Below are 18,707 nucleotides of genomic sequence, written 5' to 3'. Positions count from 1 at the left end.
AACTTAAAGTGCTTCTTGGTATTAAGAAATACTTTTTTACACCTGTGCTAGTGCATTTTTAAATGAAGTAGGTTGAATTCTGCTTTCAGATTTTTATTTTTTTTTGCTTTAAATTAAACTCACAGGAGGACTGTTAATACACAATAATGAATAAGAGTTAATTTTTATTGAGCACTTATTATGGTCCAAGCAGTGTGCTGAACTCTTTAGTGTGCATCACCACCACAGGAGGAGATAGGAACTTTGCCCACTGATAACAGGAAGATGAGGTGCAGTACATTGTGCTATGTTCTCAAGCACAATAATAGAGGCCACTCCGAGACCACCCTAGCCCATAGATTGCTAGAAATATACCAACAAGGCTTAGAGTCCCAAATTCAAAAGTTGGGAGTAGGATTGTTAGAGAGATTAATTTCTTTATGTTCTTACATTGCTCCTAATAGATTTTAGGTCAGAGCAATAGGGACATACAAAATAAGAGTAGAAATAGGAAAAAATGAACCTAAAATGAGCTGAGAGTTTAGTATATTAGATGTATGCTACTAAATCCTCTACCCTTGGAGTTGTGGATCAGAAAATTGGGCTCTGAGCTCACCAGCAGCCAGTGCAAAGAGAAGAACATCACCAGTGACATGAGGCACTGCCTACAAACTGAAAACAAACCAGTCGTTCAAGCAAAGTGAAGCTAATCCTGATAATGAGAACCAGCCCTTCTAGCAACGATCGCATATTAGAGGATTGCATATAAATCCCCTTAAAGTATGTGTCTTTTGAAAAAAATGTTTCAAATGGCTTTCCTAACTTTCTCGAGCTGTGTTCCAGTGTCAAAGCCTTTATGATCAGGCTTTCCTGCTGGGAAAAAGCTGAAATCCTCTTTGTTTTCATTTTCACCTGTTTAGTGTATGATTCAGTAGGTGCACATAACTGAGTTTTCTCTCCCACCTCACCTTATATCCTCAATAGAAAGTATGGTGCCAGTTGTTAAAATAAGTGACTATCTCTGAAATGACCTTCATCTATTGACTATCTTAATACTTAAAAAAAAGTTTTATTTCTCATTTTTGGAGATACTTAAATATGCTTTCTAAGATAGCAGAACTACTATCATGAAGAGCCATTTGTGTATAAGCACGTTTTGTGTCATAGGGAAATATTTTATAATTCAGGAGTTGTCCCAGGTTTGTTTTTTCCCATGTTTAAATAGTTTTTATGCTTGCTTTGTTATTTATCACAAGCTTAAAACAGTTTTAAAATTGCACTTTTTTTAGTTACTGATAAACCCTTTATCTGGGGAGAAAAGTATGTGGGTGGAGAAACAGTAAGACTGGCCTAATACGGAATACATTTACAAGATGGAGAGCAAGGGAAAAAAAATTTATGTAAGATCTGTTTAACAAAAGAAGATAAATGACAGGATTTTCTCTTTGTTAAAAAAGACATTCTTTTTACAATAGTTTCTTACAGCAATCTCCAGGTTTATGTAGATGAAGTAACTAATAAATAGTTTTGGGCATCTTGAGAGTCATATCAGGAGCTATGCAACTTGGGGAGACAAAGGAGAGGGGGAGGAGAGAGCGAGGGGCAGCAAAATGTAAGCTTAGTTAAACACAGGGATTTTTCCTTCAAGAAATGTGTTTATGTTGATAAAATGTGTACACAAAATATTTGTGTTTGATGTTTCCTCAAAAAGTTAAACATAGAATTACCATATGACCCTGGAATTCCACTCTTAGTTATATACCCAAAAGAATTCAAGACAAGTACATATAGGACATCCATGTAAGTAGCCGCATTATTCACAGTAGCCTAAAGGAGGAAACAGTCCGAATGTCTATCAGTGGATGAATGGATAAACAAATTGTAGTATATGCAAACAATGGAGTATTATTTAGCCATAATGAGTGAAGGACTGATTCATGCTACAACATGGTTGAACCTTCAGAAACATTATTTTACGTGAAAGAAGCCAGGCACAAAAGTTTACATACTGTATGATTTCATATAAAATGAAATATTCAGATTAGATCCATAGAGACCAAATGCAGATTGGTGGTTTCTAGCATAAGGGGGGAAGGGGTAATGGAGAAAAACTGCTTTAATGGGTAAGAAGGTTTTACTTGGGAATGACTGAAATGATTTGCAACTAGGAAGGGGTGGTGGTGGTTGCACAACATTGGGAGTGTACTAAAAGCTACTGAATTGTTCACTTTAAAATGGTTCATTTTGTATTATGTGGAAGTTTACTTCAAAGTATATAATAGCCACATATGCACATTATGTGCTAATATGGAGATGTGTAAATCAGTAAAATAGTGTCAGAATTTTTGTTTTAAGTTTTGCAGTAGCATTTAGCCTGTTAAACTATGTGAGTCACTTGATTAAAAAATTAATTAAAACTTTAAAAATGTTCAATTACCAAGGTGTATAATAATATACAGTAAATAACAATAAACTATTTAAATCCTGGAGAAATGTTAAGTAAAAAGAACAATTAGAACTCTGGCTGGGTAGCTTAGTGTCTTACAGCATTGTCCTGATACCAAGATTAGGGGTTCAATCCCTGGTTAGGGCAGATGCAAGAATTAACCAATGAATGCATAAATAAATGAAACAACAAATCTCTCTCTCTCTCTCTCTCTCTCTCTCTCTCTCTCTCTCTGTCTCTGTCTCTCTCCCTCCCTCCCTCCCTCCCTCCCTCCCTCTCATTCTCTCAAATCAATAAATTTAAAAAAATTTAAAAACCAATTAGAATATTAGTAATTTAAAGAAATCTCTGTAAAAATGAGTTTTGAGCTATATTTCAGGGCTAAGCTGCATAGGTTGATGGCAAGAATGAGAGGGAGTTGGCCACAGAATGAGGTGACACATGCAGAGGACTGGGCTGAAGTTCTGTAGCATCACAGAAAGGACTTCCCCAAAGGTGAACGTAGAAGTAATAGGAACCTCAAAATTGATTACCTCCTCTCCATTTTTTTACCTGCTCTAAATACTTCTTTTTTGCTTTCAATTTTCTATTTGTTTAAATAAAAAAGTATACTGGAATCTCACAACGACTTCTTGGAACTGTTGTAAGAATACTCCCATTTGGGATAGGAAACCCTTCCTAAATTTCACAGATAAAAATTCAATGCAAGTATATTAACGACTTTAAGCCTAGAGTTATTCTACTGACATTCACAGGTCACCAGACTGGAAATGCCTTATGTTCTCTAAGGGATAAAAAATCTATGGGTGTAGGTTATGCTTAGAAAATTCAAATGAAAAAGTATGAGTCCCATTGATGCCTTTTTAACTTATTGAAGACCCTAAGAATATTTTTGGATTCAGGGCATTAATAATAGCTTCTACCATCGATTCGGTATAGGTTTTGTCTTTAAATTCCATTTCTTAGGCCCATTAAAAATCATTTTTAGAATGAAATAAGTGAGAACTTCATCAAACATCTGGGAAATTAGCTAGTTTCCCTGAGAGAGTGCCCTTGAAAAGTCAGATGGGACTTCCAGAGTGACTCTGAAAATTCCCAACTGCCATCAGAGCCCATCCTTCACTCCATGCTGACCACTCGGCCCCCGAGGTGCAAGCACTGGACAAATGGGAAAGTGGGTTAGGGCTCCCGGTTCCCACCATTATTTTAATGTCATGTTTTAGACTCAGAGCTATCACCTTTCACCTGACTGGCGCTGGCAGACCCCATGCATTGCACAGCATATGGGTAAAATACTAGGGAAAACATCATCATTTGTTGGAGTCAGGGTTACTATTATAAATTATATCTTCTATTCTTTTTTTAAAAAAGAAATGACGAACTTCTGCTATTTCTTTTACTACTGGGGTATGCTATTTCTTTTCAAAGCTTATAGAAGTGTAAGTAAATAACCCATGTTCTTGGTTACCTAAACCAATCCAAACTAACAAAGGTAATTAAAATGTTCTCTGAGTATGTTTACCTTCAATATAAATAAGTTGTTTAAATTTTTCCCAGAAAAATTTCCCTCATGTAGGAACTAGATTATTTGCCTCCTGAGACAATGGAAAAATTAGCATAAATCCATCTTAATGCCTAACACACACATGCAGTGGGTGCTTCTAAAAAACATTTTGAAATTCCACTTTTGCATTAAGTCAGGTACACAGATTTTCTATATTGTTTTTATTATTCTTGTTTCTATCCAGATTTTCTATGATTTTTGCTTTTAAAACATTTTGCTATTGCAACTTAAGTGTCCACTGATGGATGAATAAACAAAACATGGTGTGTGTGTGTGTGTGTGTGTGTGTGTGTGTAGTGTCCCAAAAATGTATACACACTGTAACAGCTGATAGCTCAATTTTGAAAATGAAATGTATTTTAATAAATACTGCCTCTGTAATTATTCAAAGTGTGTGTATACATTTTTTGGGGACACACACAGAGTGAAATATTATTCAGCCTTTAAAAGAAAAACATTCTGATACATGCTGCAACATGCATGAACCTGGAGGACCTCATGATAAGTGAAATACACCAGTTACAAAAAGACAAATACTGTATGATTGCACTTAAGTGAGGCACCTGGAGTAGTTAAATTTATAGAGACAAAGTGTAGAATGGTTGTTGCTAGGGACTAGGGGAGGGAGGAATGGGGAACTAGTGTTTAATGAGTACAGATTTTTAGTTTTTCTGTGGGTGAATGGTGGTGATGGTAGCACAACAATGTAATTAATACCCCTGAACTGTACACTTAAAAATGGTTAAGATGGTAAATTTTATGTTATCGATATTTTAACACAATTAATTTCTTATAAAAGGAATGGTTTTAGCACTTTCCATTAAGTCTCATTAGCTATTGGATTAGGATAAATACTCATCATGTTAAAGGAGAAAACAATCTTGCTGTTGTTTTTATTAGTTATCTTATGATGCAAATAATTCTGGATGCCCATCTTTTCCAGATGTACCTAGCTTCTTAAATATAGTTTATGTATAGTCTTGGTTCTTAGGGTTTTGCCATCCTTTGGAGTAACAGTCCACATATGATGCAATACGTTTTAGCTCTCTTTTCCCATTAAATCCTCACAGTTATCAATGGGGAAGCTTTTACCAATGAGGAAACTGAGGCTCAAGGAAATTCAGTACCCGATTTCAAGTCACCCGGTGCTGAAACCAGGACTTGGACTTAGTCTGCATAATAAGAAGCTTTGGACTGCATGTAATAGAAATTCCAAGTGATATTGGCTTCAACAAGTGGACAATATAATTCATAGATTTATAGGAATTAGTTCTTGATAGGCAGCTTTTGGATCTTGAATCTTGGGTGTAGCTGTTTCTCTGTTCCTCCCTTAATTCTGTCCTACCTAGTATGTTGGCCTCATTCTCTGAGTGGTGGTGAAGTGGTCCAAAGGAATCCAAGAATCATCAGACAGCCTTTCCGTAGGTTTCAACAAATATTTCATTGGCCAACATTGGTTCACACCCCCATTCTTAGACCAATCACGGCTAGCAGAGAGTGGTGAATTTAAATTTTAATTTGGGGTTAAATGGATAGGAGTCCATTATCATGACAATGTTAGCCTATCTGATTCTTCTGTATAATACCACTTTCTTAGGGTTACTGATTTTTTTTTAATTTGTTTCTTCACTGAATGGTCCTACACTTCTGTGCCATTTGCCTGTTGTGTCTGGCTTATTACAGTTTCTAACTCTTGCTGTCACTGTATGCTGCTGCTTCCAGTTTCTGTTAGTGTGCTCGAAGTATTTCCATTCTTCCTCTGATTATTTAATTATCTGCTTCTTAGCTGCTGTGCCTGGGAAAATGGAAAAAACAAACAAACAAACCCACACCACATTATTAGGGCTTTATATAAAAACTAGAGGTCCAGTGCACGAAATTCATGCACGGGTAGGGTCCCAAGGCCTGGTCAGCAATCAGGGCCGATCTGTGGGGTGACTGGTGGGGCAATCTGGGGGCCCCCACTGGCACACGCCTTGGCCAGCCTGGCGCCGCTGGCTCACCAGTCCCTGCCCCCCGCCACCACTGGCAGTCGCTTCCCTCTGTGGAACGACTGGCGGGGCCATGGGGGGGTGGGGGGGCTGCTCACACCAACCTTGGCTGGCCTGGGGCCTGAGGGCTGGGGACAGCTCCTGTGTTGAGCATCTGCCCACTGGTGGTCAGTGTGCGTCATAGCAACTGGTCGTTCTGCCATTCAGTTGATTTGTATATTAGGCTTTTATTATATGAAGAATTGACTAATATTAATGGCATGGTGGTCTCTCCTAAGGAAAAAAACTGCATGAACTTTAATGCATGCAACTTATATCATGACTTTTTTGTTGTTCATATTCATTTTTGCACATTGACTGCTTTGGTCTCAAGTTTCTCAATAGTTGAGATTGGTTGAGGCGTAACTTCTAAGTATAACTTCTACATTTTCAAAGCTATTGTGAAAATAGTAGAATTAGAACTTTTAGCATTCTTAGGAGTTGTCCAAGCTATTTTTCATAGTGGTATTATATTTTTCAGTAGCAGAAGATAAGGTAGAAAGATGGACAAGAAGCTGATTGTGGAAGACTTTGATTGCTAGGCTGGATAACTTAGCAGTGGTCGGCAAACTGCGCTTGGCAAACCGCGGCTCGGGAGCCACATGCAGCTCTTTGGCCCCTTCAGTGTGGCTCTTCCACAAAATACTGGCTCTTCCACCAAATACTGACTTCTGCACATGGGCCATGAAGTTTCAATCGCACTGTACATGCGCGCCCGCACGTGGTATTTTGTGGAAGAGCCACACTCAAGGGGCCAAAGAGCCGCATGTGGCTCTCGAGCCGTGGTTCGCCGAATGGACTTAGCAGATTCTCTCAAATTTTATCCCTATATATCCCTAAAGTTGGAAGAGAATGAAGGTATGATCCCATAATTTGGGTAGTTAGTCCTAAAGAGTTCCCCAAAAAACATAAAACTTTATTTCTGCCCTCATGTTGCAACTTAAACATTTATGTAAATTTTGTTTTTCCTCCATAATACGTGTTTAATTATTTTAATATGAGTTATTCTTTGATTACTTGTCACTGAGTTAATTGATGCACCAGGAATACATGCCATGTTTATCTGATGACTGTGCATTCAAACTGTCCCACACCCACAACTTCTATATCGGACCATATTCACCTTGGTCCTGGGTGAATGTGAAGCCATCCCAGTTCGTTCTGCGAGCTGCATGAAGAGGTCTTCGGATCAGCATCAGTTCTACACAGTGGAGCCCTCCTACACCCAGTCTTTCTGTCCTTGACACCAGTCTTCCTCCCACAGTGCTTGTCCCCTTCCCTCCCTCTATGTCTTCACCTAAACTGCTTCTCTGTTTCCTGGCATTTTTCTTCCCTTTTAAACTGAATCTGGACTCTTGTTACCCAGACTCAGCACATTCTATGGAGCAGGACTAAAAACTGAAGATTTTCATAAAATGATGTGGCTGATCCAGTCTTTCTGGAATCTTGGTCTCTGAGAAGGGTTTAAGTGGGGAACTACAGAGTTAGGGACACCAGTTAGAAGGCTGTTTGGAGAGAAGGCTGGCATGACTTGATGTTATTATGTAAGGACTACAGACAGACTGTGAATTAGGTCTTGAATTATACTTTTCCACCTTTATATTAAAGACTGCTACATGGGAGAAATGCTGGTTTACATGATGTTTAGGTATTTCCCTAAGTTTAACCTCATGATTGCAATCATGTATGGGATCTATGAGAATAAGACATATTCAGCAAATAAAAAAGAATAACACAGCAAATGAGCTAGTTGCCCTGTTTTTTTTCCGAGTAAAATTGAGAACACTGCAGTTAATGGAATAATTAATGTTCACCGCTGATTAGAGTGAATTCTTTGGTTCGGAACAATAAATGTCATTCTGCTTACATTCAGGGCTTGTTTATTCGTTGAACTTTTGACTTACAAAAACTAGCATTTTACTGTAATAAACACTTGGTTACATCTGTTATAAATTGAACATACTTGGTTTTTCCAAGAATAGTTTTCCAACCCTAAATCAAAATTATAAGCAGCTGTCTGCTGATAGATCTACACACCAGCTCCTCACCTTTGTCCTGTTGTTTAGAAATGCTGTCTGTATCTCAGGAGCCAAGTTCAAATTGATGTAATTACTCATTTGAAAATGGAATTTTTTTCAAGTTTTTTTAAATTTAATTTTTTTCCCATCACTGTTTATCCCCCCATACCGTCTTCCACCTCCACCCAGCCCTCCACCCCACAATCACCACACTGTCATCCATGCCCATGAGTTCTTTCTTTTTTCCCTTTGTTGCTCAATCCCCCCCATGCCCACTGCCTCTCCACAACTCCCCACCTCGAGAGCTGTCACACTGCTCTTTATCCGTGTCTGTCTGTTGCTTGTTAGTTCAGTTTGTTCATTAGATTCCACAGTTGAGTGAGATCATGTGCTACTTGTCTTTCTCTGACTGGCTTATTTCATTGAGCATAATGTTCTCCAGGTCAATATATGCAGTCTCAAAGGGTAAAATTTTATTCCTTTTTTATGGCCAAGTAGTATTCCATTGTGTAAATGCACATAGCTGTTTTAGCCTATCATCTAAGGATGGAAATTTGGGCTGCTTTGAAATCTTGGGTATTATAAAGAATGCTACAATGAACATAGGGATGTATATATTTTTGAATTAGTATTTTGAGTTTCTTCAGATAAATTCCCAGAAGTGGGATCCCTGGGTTATAAGGCAGTTATGCTTTGGAATTTGTGGTTTTTTTCTTTGCTCACTCAAAAAATGAACCATTCTGTGTGGGCAGAATAGCTGTTTGCAACTTTTCTCTTCATGTTGTTTTTATATGCATTCAGGGAATATTTCTCTATTACTTTATACACTGTTCCAATTAAATTATCTTTCTCTTTTCTGTTTCTTATCAGATTTTAAATTCAACATTTTTTTTTTTTAGTACCGACCTGGATAATGTTCCTAGGGCTTTGGGAAGGGTAAGACTAACATGTTTGTAAAAAGGTACATCTAATATTTGAGCATTGGTTTTTTATGTTTTCATTAACTTTCTCAACTTATAAAATCAATATAATTCACATATGAAAATCTTGGAATATAGAGAAAATTGAAGAATTACTTGTAGTCATATTCACCCAACAAACCACTATTATGATTTTTGAGTATTTAATTTAATTTCTCTTTACAGGCTATTTCTTTTTCTTTAAAATATATTTTTATTGATTTCATAGAGGAAGGGGGTGGGAGAGAGAGATAGAAACATCAATGATGAGAGAGAATCATTGATTGTCTGCCTCCTGCACGCCCCCTACTGGGGATCGAGCCCACGGCATGTGCCCTTGACCAGAATGGAACCTGGGGACCCTTCAGTCCGCAGGCCGATGCTCTATCCACTGAGCCAAACCAGCTAGGGTCAGGCTATTTCTTTTTCAAAATGTAGTTGCCACTTTGATGTACGTAAATCTTTCTCTTCTTTTTCATCTAATGTTTATTAATGTTGCTTTTTTGTTGTTAAATAATCTTCAACAGTATCAGGAGATATATGATGATTTATTAATATTTTTTATATTGCTGAACATTTACTTTTCACCATTGTGAGTAAATTACAAAATAAGGATGGTGACGCTCTGGTCGGTTTGGCTCAGTGGGTAGAGCATTGGTCCACAGACTGAAGGCTCCCAGGTTCCATTCCAGTCAAGGGCATGTGTCTTGGTTGCAGGCTCCATCCTTGCCCTCATCCCGGTGTGTGGGGGAAGCTACCAATCCATGTGTCTCTCACAACTATGTCTCTCTCCTTCCCGCTCTCTCTCTCTATCTCTCTTTCTTTCCCTCCCTCCCTTCCATTCTACCTAAAAAACAATCAATAGAAAAATATCCTCAGGCGACAGTTAACACACAAATAAGGATGATCAAAAGTATGATATTTGGATTAAAATATAAGAATGTTTTTATACTATTAAAATGTGTTAATAATTTTTCAATAGTATCATACTATATGGTACTTATAGAATTTTAAGTGCCCACATTTAACAATAATTGATGCTGAATTTTAAAAAATGTGTTAAATTAATTGGCAGTAATTCCTGGCTTCAATTGGCAATTTTTTGGTTGTTAGTTAAGATCAATATTTTTCCATGTTTATTTTCTAGTTGCATTTTGTACTTTGTAAGTTGTTCTTTGCTACTTGAAAATTTATTGAATGTCTAAGATTTTTTATATATTTGTGTATTACTCCTTATCATGCTAAGAAGTAGAAAAATTTTCTTTCAAATATTTTTATTATGTAGCATTTGTGACATTGAAGCAGATACATAAGTTATAAAAATAAACCTATATTATTATAATAAGCCTTAACTGGAATCATGCTATTTAACTGGAGCCCAGCTTAACCAGAATATCAGCACCCAACTTAGAATGGAATCTTGCCCCAATAATTCCTCCACTTGCATGCTCTTTCTGGCTTATTCTTCATCCATAAGTTTTTGAGATTTATCATTCTCTTAAAAGTAATTTTTAAAGTTCTATCACATTTTTTCTATTCTTAAGCAAAATTTTGTTCAATTTGGCTTTATTTTTTAATTAAAAAAAAAACCTGTGTCCTACTCTGTGTGGTCTACGTAATTGCTACTTCTCCTGTAATACGACATTTTTATGAATCAACCACTTTTTGCATTTAGATATAGTGCCTCTATATTTTCCCTGATAAAGTTCTAGTAAGAGAATATCCACAATTTATTTATTCATTTCTTTTTCTTTTAAAGTATATTTTTATTGATTTCAGAGAGGGAGGGAGAGAGAGATAGAAACATCAAGGATGAAAGAGAATCATTGATAGGCTGCCTCTTCCCCCCCGCCCCACACCCCCTACTAGATATTGAGCTGCAATCTGGGCATGTGCCCTGACTGGGAATTGATTCATGACCTTTTGGTTCATAGTTCGATGCTCAACCACTGAGCCACACTGGTCAGGCTATTTATTCATTTCTTGCTGATGAAATGACATTTGAGTTTCTCCCAGTGTGTTACTGTTATAAAAATTGCTTCTATGAGTGTAACTGTCAGTGTTTAGTAACATGCAAGAATTTCCCTAACATGTGCTTCTGGTAACAGAATTACTGGGTTACAGTATATGAAAAACTTCAATTTTATTTATTTATTTTTAGAGCTTCAATTTTAAAGTATAAAGGCTAGCTTGTATTTCGAAGTGGCATACCTTCTCCAGTGATGTGTTACTATGGATCTGCAGCCTTGCCTACACTTTGTATTGTTATACTTTTTAATGTTTATAGTTATGGAAGTTCAATGTATATCATGATTTTAAAATTACATTTTCCTGACTACGAATGAGATTGATATTTTCTTATATGTTTATTTACCTGTTGTGGTCCCTCTTCTGAGAAATGCCTGTTTTTATCTTTTGCCCATTTTTCTATTGGATTATTTGTTTTGTTCTCATTGGCTTCAAGGATGTGTGTTTTTTTTAAAAATATATTATGCACACTATTCTTTTTATGATTATATGTATTGCAGATATCTTCTAGGTTTTGGTTTGTATTTTCAGTTTATGTATCTTTTATGAAAACACAGCTTTATTGAGTTATAACTTACATATAATAAACTGCACAGTCCAGCTGGTGTGCCTCAGTGGTTGAGCATCAACCAATGAACCAGGAGGTCACGGTTCGATCGCTGGTCAGGGCGTCTGTCCAAGTTGCAGGCTCCGTCCCAGTAGTGGGTGTGCAGGAGGCAGCCGATGATTCTCTCTCATCATTGATGTTTCTATCTCTCTCTCTCTCCCTTTCTCTCTGTGAAATCAATTTTTAAAAATTAAAGAAAGAAAGAAAACGCACAGATTTAAATACACAAATAATATTTGACATCGATACACATATTAGCACAGTCAAAATGGTGAATTTATTCAGGGCCCCCCAAAGTTCCCTTACACCTCTTCCAATTTCTCTCTTGTGTCCTACCACATTCCTCATCTCTAAGTATCCATTGATCTGCTTTCTGACACTGTGTATTAGTTTATATTTTTTAGAGTTTTGTATAAATGGAATCATACTATATGCATCTAGTTTTATCTGATTTTATTCACTCAACGTAATTATTTTGAGATTCAGCTTTGTTAATATGTCAATATTTAATTCATTGTATTGATGAGTACTAAATTATATGGATATATGACAATTTGCTTATCCATAACTGTTGGCAGTTATGTTGTTTCAGTTTTAGGCTATTAAAAAAAAAGCTGTTCAGCCCACAGTTGTATGGGCACTTTCTTTTAGGTAATTAACTGCTTTTCTCTTGTTGCTTTTAAGATTCTCTCTTTGTTTTTAACCTTTGGCATTTTCATTATGATGTGTCTTAGTGTGGGCCTCTTTGGTTCTTCTTATTTGAGAGACTCTGCGCTTCCTGGACTTGTAAGTCCATTTCTTTCACCAGGTAGGGGAAGTTTTCTGTCATTATTTCCTCAAATAGGTTTTCAATCTCTTGCTCTCTCTCTTCTTCTGGCACCCCCATAATGTGAATGTTAGTACTGTGAAAGATCCCACGTCCCGCGTGGTTCAGGGTTTGGGATCTGGAGAAGCAGACGCACACAAATGAAAGAGACAAGACAAGAAATAATCATTTGGAAATATTGGGGGGCCAGGCGGGCAAGCCAAATGCAAGAGAAAGGACTTCCACTGGTGCCCAGGCCTCGTCAACATTTTATTCAATTTTGGATACACATCTAGCTCTTAGGCAGGCAGGTAATTGTGTTAACAGACAGACTATCTTAAAGGTCAGTAGATATTAGAAGGGTTTACTCTGAGACTATTTGATCAGGAAATAACTTAAGCCCCCATTGTCTGGACTAGACAATCGGTGCACAACTCTGGCCCTTGCAAGGTTCACCAGCGTTCCGGGATCCTCGTTTGCACTTCTCTGATAGTGAAGACAATGGGTGGCTTCCTGCATCTCCCCCGTTTCTTTTCCTTAGCAACTCTTAAAAAGTGAATGCCACCTGAAGGGCTCGAGTCATTTTAAGACTCTTCATTCTGCATCTGAAGACTAGAAATAAACATATGAGAACAAAAATGAGACAAGCAATAGTGGTTATGCTGAGAGGCAAATGTCATGTCATTTTTAAATTGCTGCCAGGCATCTAAGGAATCAGCCTGCAATAAGTTTCTTTCTGAGCCAACAGTTTTTTGAGTCCCAATTTCAATGTCCAACAGTTCCTTATGTGTACATGCCAGCAATGATATTCTAGTTTTGGATGGTGGACAAACGGTGGCAATGCAGGTCCGACCTTCTCTGGCTTGGTCCTGGGCAACATGCAGTGACACACAGCTGCTGACTGTCAGTATGGCAAGGCGTCTTCACCATCTCTATCTCTGGACTGTTTCTCCTCTTGTCTTCGTGGCTGGAGCAATCTGGTCAGTTCCTCTCTGGGACCCGTTGTTGCAGGAATCCACACGGGCTTGGAGGAGTTTTCTGGAAATATACAAACATATTCTCTACCAAAGGCTAATAAAGGAATCTTTCTATAAACTAGACTTGGGATACTTTCTTTTCAATGTGCCCAAACCATTTTCCTTTGGCTTATTTTGACACCATGTGTGTTTTCATGGATGTCTTGTCTTCAGCATTACAAGTGAAAAATAATTTTGAAAGTAAAAAATGTTCTTGGTGTAATTTACTCACAGGGGGTTATTCCACTATCCCCCTTCTTTTTTGATTTAAATAATATTAAGAGGCTTTTGGAAATCTTGCAATGCAGTCTTGATAACTTCTTAATTTTAATTTTTTTGTTGTTGTAAGAAATATGACTGCTTTGGATTCATTGCATGTTAAGCAATTTTTGAACTATGAGATAAACCATTAGTAAAAAAAATAGTTAATGCTTCAGGAACAGTTTCCTGCCCAGTACAAAAAAAGTTTTTATGAATACTGATTTATTTTAATTAGCCAATTTAAACCAATCTGAAATAAGGTTTATTTTTTAACTTTACTTGTCCTAGGTTATGGACAGTAAATGACATTAATTAAATTTTTGCAATTAGTCCTTGAGTAACTTTACATAAATTTTGTCAGGGAGGTAAAAACACAAATTACTTACTTTTCTTCTTGAGGCCTAATATATTGATTTTTAATTATAGTTCTTCAGATGTTTGAAGGAAACCTTTCTTTATTTCCTTCCAGAGCAATTATTAGGACACGCTTAGAGAGTTTCTTTTAAAAGACAATTTTATTTCTTTTTTACACCAAGCAACAAATGTAACAAACATGGTTGCTTTTTGAGATTTTAACAAATACTGCAGCAAAACCATATATTTCAAGTCATTTTTCATTTATTGTCAGATTTAGTATTTTCACAACAGTCTTTAGTTTACCCTGTAAATATTAGCAGAAGAGATTTCAAGATTTTTAAATTTCTCCTTTTTATTAAGCTTAGAATTATATTTTTAAAGAGTATTTACTTTGGCTTATTTGCATATACAGAGGGATTATGGGAGGTTTCAGTAACTTTCAGAGGGATGTATTAGAATTTAATTGTTTATAAAAATATAGGCTTTTCATTTAGCTGAAATTATATGAAATCTTGATTATAATTTATAAAGTAAAGTAGGTATCTTTATTTAAAAAGCAAAGCAAGTAAATTTAGTAAACTTTTACATCTGATTCACAAGGCACAAACGCTGCCCCACCTCCAGCCTAATTAAAATGCAGGTGGCTGGGAGCTTTTGTAATTAAAATTCCGTCTTAAAATTCTGTTGTTGAATTTTAAGAAATATTTTGTTACTTTATTTTGGCCTCCTTAGAGGCCAAAACCTTCATAACATTTAAAGTATATGTATATTAGTAAAATGTAGTTATTAATTTTCATTTGATAAAGCTTTCCATGTGATTTCAAGTATATTAGATTGGCTAAATTTAAAATATTTCCTTTAAGAAGAGAGAACTAATTCTTTGAATCACTCTGAGCCCTTGGAGTTTTCCAAAAATAATCCCTCGGTTATAGCCTTGAAATTTAACTTGGAAAGACCATCAAATATATATTTAAAGATTATATACTTTTTATAATTATTAAAAGATATTAATTAAATTTAAACTGGTTTTTGTATTAAAAAATTAAACTGGGATCACAGAATTAATCCTCTTTTTTAATTAGACCAATGAGCAACAGATTTTGAATTCCTAATTATTTCAGAGGAAACACAAACATTATTTTCTCAAAAATAAATTCCTATACTTTAGGCATTTAGTTACCACAACTATATAATTTCTCCCAATCTAATTTGAACCTTAAACTTTTAGAGCTGGCAAGTCAAGCATTTCTTGATTAGTAAAACCTTTATATTTTTAAGAATAAATTTCAAAAAATATAGATATTCAATTAATAGATTCAATTCTATCCTCTAGATTTTTTTTTGAGGTAAACTCAGGTTAATATTTTAGTATTTTTGTCATTTTAAAATACGTAGATATTTAATAATTTTTATTATTTAATTTAGCAATGTTCTAAAGTCTTAAGTTACCAAAGGCTTTGTCAAACTATGTTTCTGGCGAGAAGGCAGGGGGAGGGGACTTAAAACCGCCACATTTTTCCTTTAGTGATAACAGGTAAGGTTTCTGTTGCTCCCTCTGGCTTCTCTGGCTTCTCCACTTCTGCAGGGAGAAGAGCGACTGGCCCTTTATCATTAATATATTATTACTGAAAAGCTTTACCACAAATTCTTTATTTTAGTTATTTTTATTATTTATGTTCTAACAACCTTAAGATTTCAAAGCCAATTACCACCAAAGCATTTTCTTTGGGCAAATTTTGTAACAGAGGTAACTTAGTGATTTTTAGTGGCTTTAATGTTAAAGTATTATATTATTTTATTTTTATTTTTATTTTGTGGCAAAACAGGAGTGCCCCCAAGATTTGGGAGGCAACCTTGGAATATGGTACATTATTTTAAAATTACCTATTATTATGGAAACAGTAATCTTATTGTCCAAATATAGCCTGTATATTTTCTTTGTGTCATTTTTTGCCATCTTTTAAAAGAAAAACAGTCTGGGTTATTCTGTAGCATCCGTGAGGAGATTGGGGCTCAAGAAGTCACCCAAATTCGGGTGGAACGCGCCTGTTTTCTCACGTTTGCTTTTCTATTCATGGTTACAGAAAACCCAGGTGCATCCCCAAATTCTGGGAAATGTTTCATTTGTCTAAATTTCAAATGATGGACTGGGAAATAAAACACGGCAAAAATGAGACTTAATAACACTCTTGAGAGTGGGCACCTATTTTACAGGATTGCCAAAGGCCTAGTAACTTTTTAAATTATTTCCCTTTTTCTAGGGAATTTTCTATAACCTGTATTATTGGCCACGTGTACCGCTCAGCTCATGTTCTTTTTCTCCCCACTCCTGCATTCTTTTTTTGTTCTGGGGAAACTCAGCAATGGCCTGGTCATTTATCATTTCTTTCTTATTAAATTAAAGTCATGCTTAATAAACTAACAATAAACAACAAAGAAAAACAATAATTAATAGATAAGTACCCAATAATTTCCTTTTCAATATCTAGGACATAAAAGAGGTTGAATCTGCATTGATCGAATCAGGGAGCAGATTGCTCATGCCTTTCCCTGGAGCGCCACCTTGTTCCTTCTCGGTTGCCTACATTCTTTTTTAAAATGTCCTGTTTTTACACAAAGTCTAATTTGCTTATAAGCTTTCTTCACATAATTTAGCTGATTTTGCACGTCATTATACTGTCCCAGCCCTGCTAACATTTCATAAGTTATTTGATAATTCAGCCAGGTTTATCCTCCTTAGCCTCTTTAAAAGGCTCTAGCAAATGCAATACCATGTTCCACAAGGAGAAACCGTTTGGAGGCAAGTTTTTTCCCTGCTGCTGAGCTTTTTTCCAAGATTTGACCAACTCTTTCCCAACATTCAAGACCTAATGTACCTTCTTCAGGAAACCAAGGGTTATGTTGTATAACATCAAGCAAAAACTGTAAGAGAATACCTTCTGAAACTTAATTCCTTAAGCGTGCAAACCAAAAGTCTACAATAAAGTTTCTTATTTTTTAACCGAATTCTGCCCCATTAGCCTGGCTAAGAAGACACGTTCCCACCCTACTTACAGATCACGATTTCTTCAGCTGACCGTGGGCTTTGCATGCGGTGAATATCCCCACCTATCCGATGAATTCTTCTTCGTTTTTTTTCCCCCGCTCTAGGCCAGTGGTTCTCAACCTTCCTAATGCCGCGACCCTTTAATACAGTTCCTCATGTTGTGGTGATCCCCAACCATAAAATTATTTTCGTTGCTACTTCATAACTGTAATTTTGCTACTGTTATGAATCGAAATGTAAATATCTGAGATGCAGGATGTATTTTCATTGTTACAAATTGAACATAATTAAAGCATAGTGATTAATCACAAAAACAATATGTAATTATATATGTGTTTTCCGATGGTCTTAGGCAACCCCTGTGAAAGGGTCGTTTGACCCCCAAAAGGGTCACGACCCACAGGTTGAGAACCACTGCTCTAGTCAGTCTTCTCCTCCAGATGTCTCGTTGAGGTGCCAGATGTGAATGTTCCCCCACGTCCCATGTGGTTCAGGATTCAGGATCTGGAGAAGAAGCCACACGCAAATGAAAGAGACAAAACAAGAAATAATCAGTTGGAAATATTGGGGGCCAGGAGAGCAAGCCCAATGCAAGAGAAAGAATTTCCACTGGTGTCCAGGCCTCGCCAACCTTTTATTTAATTTTGGATACACATCTAGCTCTTAGGCAGGCAGGTAATTGTGTTAACAGACAGACTATCTTAAAGGTCAGTAGATATTAGAAGGGTTTACTCTGAGACTATTTGATCAGGAAATAACTTGAGCCCCCATTGTCTGGACTAGACAATCGGTGCACAACTCTGGCCCTTGCCATGGGTTCAAGGTTCACCAGTGTTCCAGGATCCTTGTTTGTACTTCTCTGCTAGTGAAGACAATGGTGGCTTCCTGCACATATGCTTGAAGTTGCCCCAGAAGCTCCTTACACTATCTTCACATTTTTGGATTTTTTTTTCTTTTCTCTCTTCTGATTGGGTGGTTTTTGCTTCCCCATATTCCAAATTGTTGATTTGATTCTCAGAATTCTCTACTCTACTATTGGATCCCTGTAAATTATTCTTTATTTCAGTTAATGTATGCTTAATTTCTGACTGGTCTTTTTTCATGTCTTTGAAATTCTACAAATCTTGAAAGTCTCACTTAGTCCCTTGAAGCTCTCATTAAAATCCTAGAGCAACCTTATAACCATTGTTTTGAAATCTGTATCCAGTAGTTTGCTTCCTTCCATTTCTTTCATCTGTGACATGTTTCTTGGTCTCCACATTTTTGGTTGCATCTCTGTGTTTGTTTTTATGTATTAAATAGAGCTGCTATGTCTCCTGGAATTGGCAGAGTGGCCTTGGGTAGTGGGTGTCCCATCGGGCCCAGTGGATCAGCCTCCCCAGTCACCTGTCAGCTGATTTCTCAACAGGAACTTTGCAAGCCAGAAGGGATTGGCAAAAAATATTCAAAGTGATGAATAGCAAGGACCTACAACCAAGATTACTCTACCCAACAAAGCTATTGTTCAGAATGGAAGGTCATAAAGAGCTTCACAGATAAGGAAAAGCTAAAGGAGTTCATCACCACCAACCAGTATTACATGAAATGTTGA

Source organism: Myotis lucifugus, unplaced genomic scaffold (genome assembly GCF_000147115.1).
Source record: "Myotis lucifugus unplaced genomic scaffold, Myoluc2.0 scaffold_132, whole genome shotgun sequence".
NCBI classification, from domain to species: Eukaryota; Metazoa; Chordata; class Mammalia; order Chiroptera; family Vespertilionidae; genus Myotis; species Myotis lucifugus.
Note: the sequence above shows the minus strand (reverse complement) of the source record.